This window comes from Astatotilapia calliptera, chromosome 13 (genome assembly GCF_900246225.1).
Source record: "Astatotilapia calliptera chromosome 13, fAstCal1.2, whole genome shotgun sequence".
In the NCBI taxonomy this organism is placed as follows: Eukaryota; Metazoa; Chordata; class Actinopteri; order Cichliformes; family Cichlidae; genus Astatotilapia; species Astatotilapia calliptera.
This window is the reverse complement of record NC_039314.1, coordinates 17,151,332-17,164,123: the sequence shown is the minus strand read 5'-3', so window position 1 is coordinate 17,164,123 and position 12,792 is coordinate 17,151,332.

Genomic DNA, 12,792 nt, shown 5'->3' with positions numbered 1-12,792 from the left:
CCAGTGTGGTATAATATGTTTCCAGTGCCTTCTTTTGCTTGATTGTAAGTACTATATGTAATGTGTCTGTCTGCAGCGGTACCTTCCTCGTACCGTGGCGTGGTCACAGTCTCGTTCCCATGAATGTATAAAACAACTACGCCAGCCTTGCCAGAAGATTGGTCTTCCCAAAATTAAGTGCAGAGACAGGACGTATCCAGTTTGGTTGTCAGTGCTCTTTGATGTCAGTTTGTGCTTAGCTGGTTAACTCTGTTCTACCAGAAACAATGACTGTTAATTGTATTTTGTTCATGTCTAAAGCGTTTCCTTTTCACCATGGTTTAACCGCCACCGGCTATGTTCAAAGCCCAACCACTGATGCTCAGTTGCATGCTACACCACATCTGCTAGTTTTACTTTGCAACAGTATCTGGAAAAATCACTCCCTAATTGGAAGTTGCATATGAAATGTCTCTGAGGTGCTGAGTTGAGTTATTCTGGGTCTGTACACGTCTTGTGCATCAATGCAGAATCTCTTCCTCAGGAGATAATGAGCCCCTCTCTTGTTCCCCACACGGAGGTCTTTGTTTGAAATCAGAATTAACCTCATTAGAGTATTGTCGCGTAACCTTTTTGGTGATGAAACGTAGAGGGAAATGTTCAGCGTGACACTTGTGTCGAGCTGAGGAAATGTCAACAAAAAAGAAACTTGAATCAAAGTTTCTGACCATGTTTGGAATGAATTTACCGACTTCGTACATGTGCTAAATCAGGCTGCTATCCAACAGTTTGAGAAGAGTAAGTGCAACACCCAAACAATCCTCTTTCTCGAAGTCACAAACAATGAGACTTGTTTGTGGTTTGTGAGGAACAAACTGAACCATGATGCACAGAGCTGGTGACATTTTTGGCCATAAGCGTGCAAGAATTAACTTCCATGAATGTGAAAATGCGTCCTTATTGATCGAAATAATTAGATTTTTGTTTTGTTTTTTGTTGGGTTTTTTTTTTTTTTTGTAACTGTGACTGAATTGTAGAGTATTACACAAAAGTTCATATATAGGGAATCATTAACCTTGCTACATGAATCTGTAACTTCAAATTAAGCTCAGTAGCGCTGCACTAATTTAGTTGCAATATCGGACAAGCCCAAATAAAGCGTGCAACTGGTGTGATTATATTCTTTAAACTTTCAAATGAAGGCAGTAAGAACATACCATTATTTTCAAATCGATCTCATGAGCCTAGTAGCGTTTAATCCCAATAAGAGAGCCTTGATGTTTGAGACAGATTACAGCACTAGCTTCACCTCCTTCTCGTAGCATTGTCCAATCATTTCACTTTTCTAAAGAATCATCAGCTCAGTTTCAAAGAGCACAGCAGCTCCCTTGCATACAGCCATATTCTTGATTTTGGCTTATGCTTGGTCAAGACACAGTTCTCTTTGAGGGCTTGGATAAGAATAAAGGTTGGGTTTAATGTTTGTCAGTTAGTTTGCCAATCAAGTCATTATTTCTTTTTGTTGTTGTCTTGTCCCTCTTTAAATGTCACACTCACACTTTTTTCCTTTTTGTTTGAGTGTTCATACCAGATATTTGTAAGATATTATAAATGAATCTACTTGGGATGTTTTTGAATAAAACATTTTACTATAATGTATTTGACTTGTTTGTGCCTTTTCTTTAAAATTGACTCCCCCCCCCCCCCTCTTTCTGTGAAATTGTTGAACCTGAACATGACGTCATGGCAGATCTAACTAACATCCAGCAGATGGACACATTGAGCTGGATAAATAAGAGCAGTGTAAGGAGGCCTGGCTTCTGTCAGAAGATGGTTTCACTTCCAGTATACAGCTAATTTGTGCAATACTCTACTGATAAAGTTACAAGGCAGGCTTAAAGTTCTTTCGACATATATTAAGAAATGCCAAAAGTATATTTTCTGGGCCAACATTATTGCGTAAACAGGGGAATAGAAACTTGTGAATATTACAGCTTTCTTTTTTCATTGTAGGTCTTCTTTTTTTACCTTTCAAACAAGTCTCTCTCATGTTTGATGCTTTAGTCGTTCTGTAATCCCGCCTCTCATCCATACAGCTGTTTATTGTCAGCCAATCCAATAAACTGGGGCTCTTTGAATAAACGCACCATTTATAGCTGAAAACGCTGCTGGAAAAAAGGATGTTGTGAGAGCTGAGGGTGGATAAGAGCAGTGGCATTACACACGAATGGTTCAACAATGGAACTTAGTCTGGGGGAAAAGGCTATATTAAGCTAAAGAGAGCCATAAGTGTGAGAGAATCTGTGGGCTGTTGTTATGATACACATCACAAAAAAATTGTTTTAAAAGCATTTTCCATTAACATCAATACTTTAGGTTTGGTAGACGTATTGACCTTGTAAGCCCACAACCTGGTTTTACGTTTTGGTTCAAATGTTGCTACATCCTTTGGACAACCACAGGGATTGTTTTTTCCTAGGAAAATAAATAAATAAGCAGAAGCAACAGATTAATAAACCTTTTTTCCTTGCCATATGGTTTCTGGGGCATTCAACAATACGTGTGACTTCCTCTTTTTCCAACTGATTCCCAACCATCAAACCAAAACAAAACTCTTGCATGAAATCTGTCTGGGATGTTCATGTTGGACCGTGATTTCTCACAGTAACAACTTAACTGATAAAGTAGGTTTTCTGGGCCTGCAATACAGCCAAAAGTAAAGTTAGCTTCAGGCTTTCACCCCGTTTCACTCAGGATTGAAGTTGTGACTGCTCTCTTTTGAACTTTAAATAAAACATAACCCACAAATTACATCATGCAGATTGTCAAACGACTGATCGCAGTGCTGATCTTTGCCGACTCTGCCCACAACAGCCCCCAGAGGCACGAGAGATCCAAATAAAACTAATTAGATCACATTAGAGTATAAGAGGTCACTGCTAGATTTTTGTCACCTCTGGAGTTTTTTTAATGATGTCTGCTAAAAGAGCAAGAGGTCTTCATAATTCCTCGGTTGAAAAAGAGGTTGCATATTTATTTTGAGCTGGTTCCTCAGTACACTTGAGACTTTGCTAGCACCCTGGAGAGATCGGGTTGGCCAGCCAAGCCAAACTCCCACACACTACTACTGTACACAGTCAAATGAGGGACAGGGAGGGGAGGAGTGAGCTTGTGCTCTAAACATCTTCTAGTTTCAGCCGACTTCATTAAACAGGCCGCAGCGAGGCTCTCAAGATGGTATGCAGCTTAATGTGTCTGAAAAGGTAATGTAATAACGCAGGTGAGCAGTCTGCAGTGTGGACAGAAATCCTGTAGTGTTCTTAATAACTGTCACCTTACATTTGATTTACGAATTTGGAGGGGTGAGATGCTCGCTGTGTGTGGAATTGCCTTTAGGTGCTTGTAGTTAGAGTCGTTCGGCATTATTTAAATTGTAATCTGTGAATGATTTTCCAGCATGTAAAATGTGAAAATGCAGTCTTTGCTCTGGCATCCACGCTGCGGCAGCCTGCTTTACAATCTGTCCTCTCTCCAAGCTCTGTCCATCAGTAAAACGTTCCTACTCACTGTACCCTCAATATGTGAAAAAATATTTTTAGAGCTTCATGACATCTCCATCAAAAAACACCATCTACTATGTTACCCTAACCCTTGATGACATTGAGCCAAGAGAAACAACAGTTTGATTCATGTGTTCATGGGCAAATTCTATTCTATTCTCAGCAGTGCTGTGGTCTTTCACCATAATACCATACTTAGTCTGTGAAGATAATGTTATTGGATTGTAAATGGAGTTTTGTCTATTAATGGATGGCTTGGAAACTGGGTGGTATGAGAAAAAAATGAAAATAAAACTGCCACGGTAGATATAAAAATATTTAAGACTGCAGTCAATAGGGAGACAGATGCACACACCCCTCTGTTTTTATTTCTCTAATGTTTTCACACTGCATCTGAATACCAATGCCCAGTCTTTGCACAGTTTGGATTTTCATTTCGAGTTTCAATCTCAGGAATCTAGATGCCATCAGTGCACTTCAGGTCCAGATCAAGCTAGTCATACTTGTAATAACAGTACTTATCGTCATCACAGACACCATTATCACTGCTGGCGAGATGTAATGTCATTCACTCCACCGTCAGGCCTCCTCTCTTGTCTCAAGAGGCCAAGGTGACCTGTGCTTAAAAAGACGACCTTATCGGACCTCCGCTTCCCTGCTAAGGTTTATCCTCGGTTCAGAGCATGTTCATTTCGCCACGGTCTGTCGGTTCTCCCAACACCCCCTGAAGACTCTGAACACTTGAAATTGCATTTTCAGTTGCTCTGCCATCGGAGAGGTGACTCAGTAACTGCCAGTCATTACGAGCAATATGACAAAGTGGTGATTTTCAGTGGTGAAGCTCCTGACACTCTCTGTGGAGGTCTGAGGCTGGAAATCCAAATCCTGCTAGACTCTGTCATTAAGTCCAGATATCCAATGTGACTTTGTTTCCTCTACCTTCTGCAATCTTGGCCGATCTGGAGTTGTCTCAGAGAATGACATACTGTGTTATGTAACAAGTCAAAAGTCAGTTCACACCAACTGAGGGGACACACTCATGACTGATGGAAACAGTTTTTGTGCCATCTGTGAACAATCCTCAGCATAGCAGACTGAACAAATACAGACATCCTCCGCCATCTTGCCACTTTACCTGGGAGGCCGATTTTGATGCATCATCCTTGAGCTGACACTTTGATCTCTGGCTGCTGACTAGTTTGTTTTTATTGAGGGATTTTGGAAGTGGGCCATGTATAGCGGACACGTTTGGGTGAGCAAATGGCAGACAGAGTCCTGTCAGGTCCTTTTAGCCATTTAGCCGCTGAGACAGAGACCACACTGCTGTTGGATTTCTGGTGATTCTACTAATGATTATCGATCACTGTTGTTTAGATTTACTGTTTTGTCCTCTTTTAAACACTCTACTGACATGACATCTCACTTTGAACCTGCTTCAAATGATTTTGTTTGACTTATTTTCACCCCATAAATGTGACACGGTAAATGCGATTGTGTTAGCAAACAGTTGGGCCCTACATATTTTCACACCCAGCAGAGACGGAGCAGTATTATCACACATTTGAAGTTGTTTTTCTGGCCACCTGTTGAATGCAATATCCATTCTCCTCTAGTCCTCTAGGTCAGCCTTTTTTTCCCCTAGGTATAATGTATTTACCAATCACAGGTTTTTTAAAATTGTAGAACATACTAAACACATATTTTTTTGACTTCAAAAAATCTAGTTCCTATGTGAAAGGCATTATTAATCAAAAATGACAATACTATACTGTCCACTATAAGACTACAGTTAATAACAAGATATTATGAGGGCCCAAATAACTATCATACAGTAGTTTGTGTTAACTCTGGGATTGTTTGTTGTTTGCTATTTATGCATAAACACATAGAAGGATGGAGGAGCATGTTGCGCTCGATTTAAAAGCTTAGAAAGCTTGAAAAGAGTGTAGTGAAAGCAATGATCACGCTGGTTTCCACTGTTAAAACAGTACCATATTTCTTTAATATTGAACCAAAAAAGAGTGCTGGGTTCAGGGTTTAATGGAATTCCAAACATCGTAGTAAAGGCTTAAAAAAAAACACTTCGAACTTTAGATCGTCGAGAGCTTCGGGAGCAGCCAGCAGATCAGTTATTAAGTCACACATTAAGAGTGCTGGCCTCTACACTGAGCACAACATGGCTCAAGGTTCTTCCCAGTGTAGCATTAGTGAAATGAACTCTGTACACCACTTTTTCCTGCACAAAAGCATGTTTACTGTGAAAAGATAATGTGTGTACAAAGTCTAGGACGGAGTTCCACTGATCATTTATGACATCTCCGATGAGATCCAAGGATGATTTTTTTAGGTTTGTTTGAAAATGGAGATTTTTTTGAACATTTTTTGTTTGGTAGTTGCCAAAAGAAATGATCCTTGGTAAGTAGTCATAGTTCTTGAGAGAAAGTGGCTAATGTATAAAACGTGGTCTTTTATCCCTCTGTCAAACCAAAAAGGTCTACACAGAAGGGAATAAACAGCCTGTAATCTCTTAATTTAAACCTGTAACCTTAATCATGTGACCAAGTGTTACATTTTGGATCAAATTATTGCACTAAAAACCCCTGAGCTCGAATTGTTATGTCACAATGAGAATTCTCATTAGTCCAAAGCTAGACCTCCAGAGTCCTTTGGTCTTCAGAGCTGGGTCCTGGTAATCCGAGCAGATTTATTCCCTCTATATGAAAAGGATAACAGTGTTATGAAGCATGTTAAAAAATGACTTCTTAATTGCAATGTGAATATTGTGGAAAATATATAAAACCTTTGGCCTTTGAATGATTTAATAGGGTTGATGGGCCCCACTAATGATAGGCCGACTGCAAAGACCATCGAAATTTGTCCTAAGAGTATTGGGGAGAGTGACCTCTGTGCTGAAAGCAACTTTACGGGTGAATTAGTAGGAAGAAGTGAATCTTCTTCAAAGTTTAGAGTAAAATGTGTGTGTTTGCTCAGCTGATGAGTATAACAAGAATTCAGGAGAATGATAAAGTTGCATCACAGGCATAGTGAAGCAGGATATCTGACTTTACCCATACAAGTCCTTTTGAGTGGCTTTACCATCACTAGAGGCTTAATCGGCATAGAAAACATACAAGGAAGCAGCCAAGAAATCAAGAGATATTGGACCTTTGGGCCTTTTAACTAGTGTGCTCATGTGTTTAATCACTAAAAAGAGCAGGGTGTTGAAATAACCTGTTGGATTTACCAGATGCTACACGCAGGCCATCCTTGAATAGTATCCAGCTCTCCTTAGCACATCCACGCTCGAGGTATTGTGAGAAGCTAATATTGGCCTTTGTGCAATGTTCTGCTTGCAGGGTCAGGACTTCTTGTAAATGCTCACTGCAAAAAAAGTGAATGCATCTAAATCTAGAAAATGTTCTTTTTCCATCAGTTTATGTTGAGTCAGAATTCAATCCCTGCTTTGAAAGGTCCATCAGCAGGGAATCAATACAGAATGATTTTGAAGTATGGCAGCCAACTGCAACACAAACAGAAAGCTGCTACTGTAGCTCCGCTGTTCCTTTCTCCTGATGATTCTCAGCAGGCTGGTGAGTTGTGTATATAAGGAGATTCTTGGCAGTTGTTTTTCATCAAGCATAGGATGTCAAGCACCACATATCAGACTGAATACTACACATGGATCTTTTTGAAACACCAAAAAACCCTTAAATAAACCACACACCCAGTAGAGAGGGAGAGAGCTCGCTTTGATCCAAGATGACTGTGACTTTTTAGCTTCAGGATGGCATTTGGACAATATAAAAGAGAAGCAAAGCTTTGGTCAGCAGACAGCTAAACGTGGAAATGTCAGCAATAAGCAGAGACTCCACAAAGTCTTATGTAACACTGAATGTGACTGTCATGTTCAGTAAGAAGCATCATTGCAGAGACAATGTAATGCCCATATATAGAGACTGCTGAGGCTTTAAAAGCAACTAAGCATCTGCTGTTTGCGCTTCACGTCATGTGGCTCTGTAGAGCACCAACGCACACGGCTAAGGGAATCTAAACCCAATGTGCAGTCTTTAAATCTTCACGTTGTTATGTTCGTTTTAGTAAATCATCTGATATTAAAGACAACACCATTTTGATGTTTTCTTGCAGCAAAACTTGAGGTTTTAAAAATTCCCTCAGGTCCAATGTGTTACCTTTTTTGTGGCTGTGGAAACTTTACTTTTTCCTTAGCTACATAAAAATAGTAAAAAGCAGTAGAAACAAGAGCACTTAGAAAGAGCAACTCCCCCGAAGTGCGAGGGCTAGACTAAAACTTTGATGTTTTGTGATATTTTTATTACAAACGGCTGACATCAGGCTCTATTGTTATTTCATCAGTTGACCTTGGCTGGTAACAATGAAGGTCAAGATCAAAAGCTTAGCCAGCTTAGGTAGTCATGTCTCTCAAGGACTAAAGTTTGAAGATGATCCATAAAAACTGAAGATAATATAAACTTTTTGCTGATTTTCACAGTGATCTGATTTTCTGAAAATTAAATCAGCTCGAGCTGTTATTCATGTCTACCATCACACTGAATTTGGAAGTGATATCTTGAAAACTTTGGGCTCTAAACTGCGAACACAACATTTATTATTACCTTCAGTTTTTATGGATCATCTTCGAACTTTAGACCTTGAGAAGGAGCTGGCTCATTGCTGATTACGTACAAAATGCAATTTCTGTATTTGCATAACAAAGACAAGAATGATACCAACCTTAGAGGGGAGAAGAACCAAATAATGCAGATCAAACAAAGAAAAATCACATCTCGTATGAGGAGATATTAGTAGAAAAAGAGAGAAACACCTATTCTATCGTGTGATGCTGTTTGTCTTGATGAGCATATCCGGGGTCATACGGTTGCCAGAATGGAAACCTACACGGTTGATTTGTCGCAGTACACACAAATCACGTTGTCATGTTCCAGGCGATCACGCCTGGAACATGACAACTTGGAAGGTTTCCCAGCAGCCATGTCTGACTTTTAAGTAGCAATGTCCCGGCGCTCCATCAGGGTGACTCATCGACCATTTACTTTTTCGGCCGTCATTTTCCACTGACAAACGTTGTGTTCACACCCAAGAAACATGGTGGGGTTTTCACTGTGTGTGCAGAGTCATAGACGTCTCTCTCGACTAACGCAGAGTGAAGGCACACTGCTATTGGCACCGATTCATCCAAGCACCCATAAAGAGGAAAAAAAATGCCCCTGTGTTTCTGTTATTATCACACATTTCAAAAATACATGGCTACTCAGCTTATGCATGTTACATTAGTGAGGAGTTGCCTCTGGAAGCCTGTCCAGTTATCCTGGGCGAGCTCCTCTGGCGCCATGTGATGTCAATTGGAAATGAAGAGGGCATCACTGTGGCTACTAGGCAACTGCAGTTCAGGGCAAACAAGCAACAAACTCAAGAGGAGCCTCAGATAAGATCTATCAGTCTTGTCTTTGTTATGCAAATGCAGAAATTGCATTTTGTACGTAATCAGCAATGAGCCAGCTCCTTCTTGATGAAGGATGGATTTCTTAAATCAGACATCAAAGCAGATCGGTACATTCAGCCACCAAAGTAAATTGACAATGTTTTTTTAATTAGTCACTCAGTCTTTTCAACAAGAGAACTTTGGAAAACACTCAAACTCCTTATGGCCACGCAATGACTTATGCCAGTCTGAAGATGACAACAATAGGAAGGAGACAAAGCCATGGAGAAAAACAAAAGATGTTCCAGTGCGGTTTTTAGAAAGATGGCGCAGCAGTCGCAGCGTGTGGATGAGCCTGAGAGGCACAGTGTGGGCAGTTTTCCCACCACATGCTCACAAGTGACAGCTGAGACAAGACACCATGTCTCTACTTTCCCCACTGTTAACACACAGAGCCACAGGCAAATGTCAAGCAAATCTGTCTGTTGTTTAGAACTTTGACTTGCTATTCATATCTTTAACCTCTTAACACCCACCAGGAAGCCAAGCTAATGAGTATTTTTCTTTTGAATGCAATTTTCTGACACTTCCAAATGGAAAGCTTTGACGACAAAATATATGTTAAATATGCAAATTACATATAAAATGTGCTTGTTTAACTCGTACCTCTGGTGAATTTTAAGAAGATCATAAAACAGCTCTACCTTCACATTTTCTGTCCTTCTGTTTTTCCAATATATTTCTTAATGCCCCATCAACAAGTCCCATAAGTAATTTCAGGCACTATTTTTACAGCACCTTCCAGTTAGGGGTGAGAGTAAATGGTTTTAAGGGGGGTGGGGGAGTTGTTAAGTCTGTGTAGTGTGTTGACATGCTGCAGGTGGTGGCCTGCTGAATGTCCAGCTGAGCCAGGAATGTGGAGGCCCTTTGGGCGCAAAGCAGCCAGGATTGCCCATGCAGGCAGTGGAGGGGTTCTCTGACTAATAGTAGCACTACAAGACAGCTATGACAAATCATTGTCTAGACTAGAGCATCAAAGGAATATAGTCTGCATTAGAGCCTCAGACTGCAAAGCAAAATACTACACAGCCAGGTCTGTAGGTCACAGAACATGTCACAAGAGGGGTTTAACTCAATGACAGACTGAGGATCAACATAATGGAAGCAGGCTAAGCTATACCATCTGAGGACCCTTTCTCATAAGGCCCCCCGGGGGTCTCCTACCGATTTTTTGCTGTCAATGCGATTGTCTGTGTCTATCTTTAGCCGCCCTGACTTTTATGAGCATGTTGAAGTGAAGGCATGCCGGGACACTGTTAACTGCCGTCATGATTTCACGTTATCTCCTTCCTTAGGTTAGTCTGAAGTTTGTTTAGTTTTCTGGGTACCCTGCAGAGATAGGCATGCGCCAGAGGAATTTAAGGTTTCAGAAACTCTGTCTTTAAGACTACCATAGGCCACAAGTGCTACTATTCTACTCAGTGGGGCAAAATGTACTTATGCCACGTGCTCTATGTGAGTATTTGTACTTGATTACTTAATTGTACAAATCAAATATATGCAAAATTCAAATCAGAAGAGAAATATTGCAAGTGTTACTTCACATTTCTTTGACAGGTCTGGTTAATGCAGCTTAAAGACAAGGATATTTCTCACAAGACATGATGAGCTTATAGTATATTTATTTATTTATTTGTTGTTGAACTTTTTATCTTGTATTTCATTAAAATAAACAATAGAATTGTAGTTTGGGTATTTGGTTTGACAAGAATACAATTTGAAGGTATCACTTTGGCTGTAGATTGGGTGATGGCCATTTTTCACACCACTGACCGCAAACCAAAAATTGAATCAGTGATTAAACAATAAATAAATAATTTAAAAAAAAATTTTGGTATGAAATAGTTCACCAAATCATTACAACATTTTAAAAATGATAACTCTACCGACTACCAACGGTAGCTACCGACACCTTTGCCTTCTTCACATGCTAATCTAAACATAATACAAGGTATCAACATGCTGATGCAATCCTCTTGTAATCACAGAGGACGTTTGCTTTCAAGCTCATGTCAGGTCAGGATTAATAAATATTCTGAGAAAGTATTCACGCTGCTCTGGAAGCTTTGAAGTAGTGCAGTAATGTTTTCAGAGCAAGAAGGATCTATAGGAGCACAGAAAACCTTTTATCTCACTAAAAACATGTGAGACACTCTTTCTGATGCTGTCAGTGTACAGAGATCAGCCTCCTGTTCATATATTAGAAGTAGACTGTTTTTATACACAATCTACTTCTAATACAGTAGTAGTTCATGCTAATAAATACACAATAAAATATCAATTTAGAAATTATGTAACAGGTAGTCATTTGAATATGGGTAACTAGTAATTTGGCCTTATAGGAACTACATATATCACTTTCTGCATTTTAGACGAGATAAGTACCGCCTCTGTGGTGATTTCTAAAATAGCAACAACACAACAAGAGCAAGGCAGTGCACCAACTAACCATTATACCTGATCTAACTGATCTAATCAAAAGCATGTCCGTGGGCCACTGAACAAAAAAGTCAATGTTTGGATTATGACGTTTTTTCTGAATTTTGAGGCAAACAAATTCAGTTCAATTCAATTTATGAACACTTTTCCTGACTTCAGTCTCAGAATTATGACTTTTCCCCCTGGAATTAAATTTTTTTGTTAGTAATCGGACTTATTTTTTTCTTAAAGTATGATTAGGATCAAAGGAAGAAAAAAATACTGCCTTTTTTTCTCAGAGGTGTGATTAAAAAAAAGACACAAAGAGGTGGAGAATGGGACCTGACACTGTGAAGCTTTGCTCTTTTGCCTCCAGATACTATTACATGTGTCATGCTGACATGTGTTTATAAGCAGTAGTGTTTTTTTGTCTTAATGGAGATGCAGATGACATTTCTTTACAAAGTAGCCAGATTTTTTGGGAGGTTGTGAAATTACAGAATTGTGTAATTATTTTATTATTTTTTATATACAAACATACAGAGTGTTGATTTTGCTGCTGCAGAGATGATCAATCTGGTTAATCTGGGTAAAATGTGCCTCATTTTTCAACAAGCTCTCACAGCTTCAAATATACTCTAAGAAATGGTTGAAAGGACTATTAAGGGGATAAGTCAATGCTTTAAATCTCTGGTATTTCACAGTAAATTCAGCTCAGCGCTTGTGAAAGCTTTGTCCACACAGCTGCAGACTTCTCTCCTGACCCTCGAAGAGGATAACAGAGATGGTTTGGCCCAAAGCCTGACATAAAGCCCCCCATATGTTATGGTTTACACTCAGGTCAGAACGTGTTGTCTCTCAAACTAGTTTCCATTAAGCGCATTCCTTGCAAACAGCCTGATAATGGCACTAGTAGGTCCCAGCTCTCCAGCGTTGTGACTCATCACTCAGGTGTGTTTACAGCTTACTCTACAAGAGAAAGAAGCTTCTCTGGAGACAAACTACTGCGCTTTGTAAAACATGTTTCGAGCTCCAAGGAAAAGTCATAGCAAGTCTACCGCTTAGGCATTCATCAACCTCAAATGTGACGCAGGTGACGACATTTTTAAACACCAACTCAAACAAACACTCAGAAAGACAGGCAAAGGCAAAGAGAGTGAAGCAGAATTTCTGTATGCGAATTAAGCTGGGGATGTCAGTAGGGTCATTTCATTTCACACAGAGCCATTAATTACATCCCACCTCTGCAATTATATTAGGTTTTCTTTTTTTGTATTTTGCTTTAGTGCGAGGAGAAATGATGGACATTGGTTG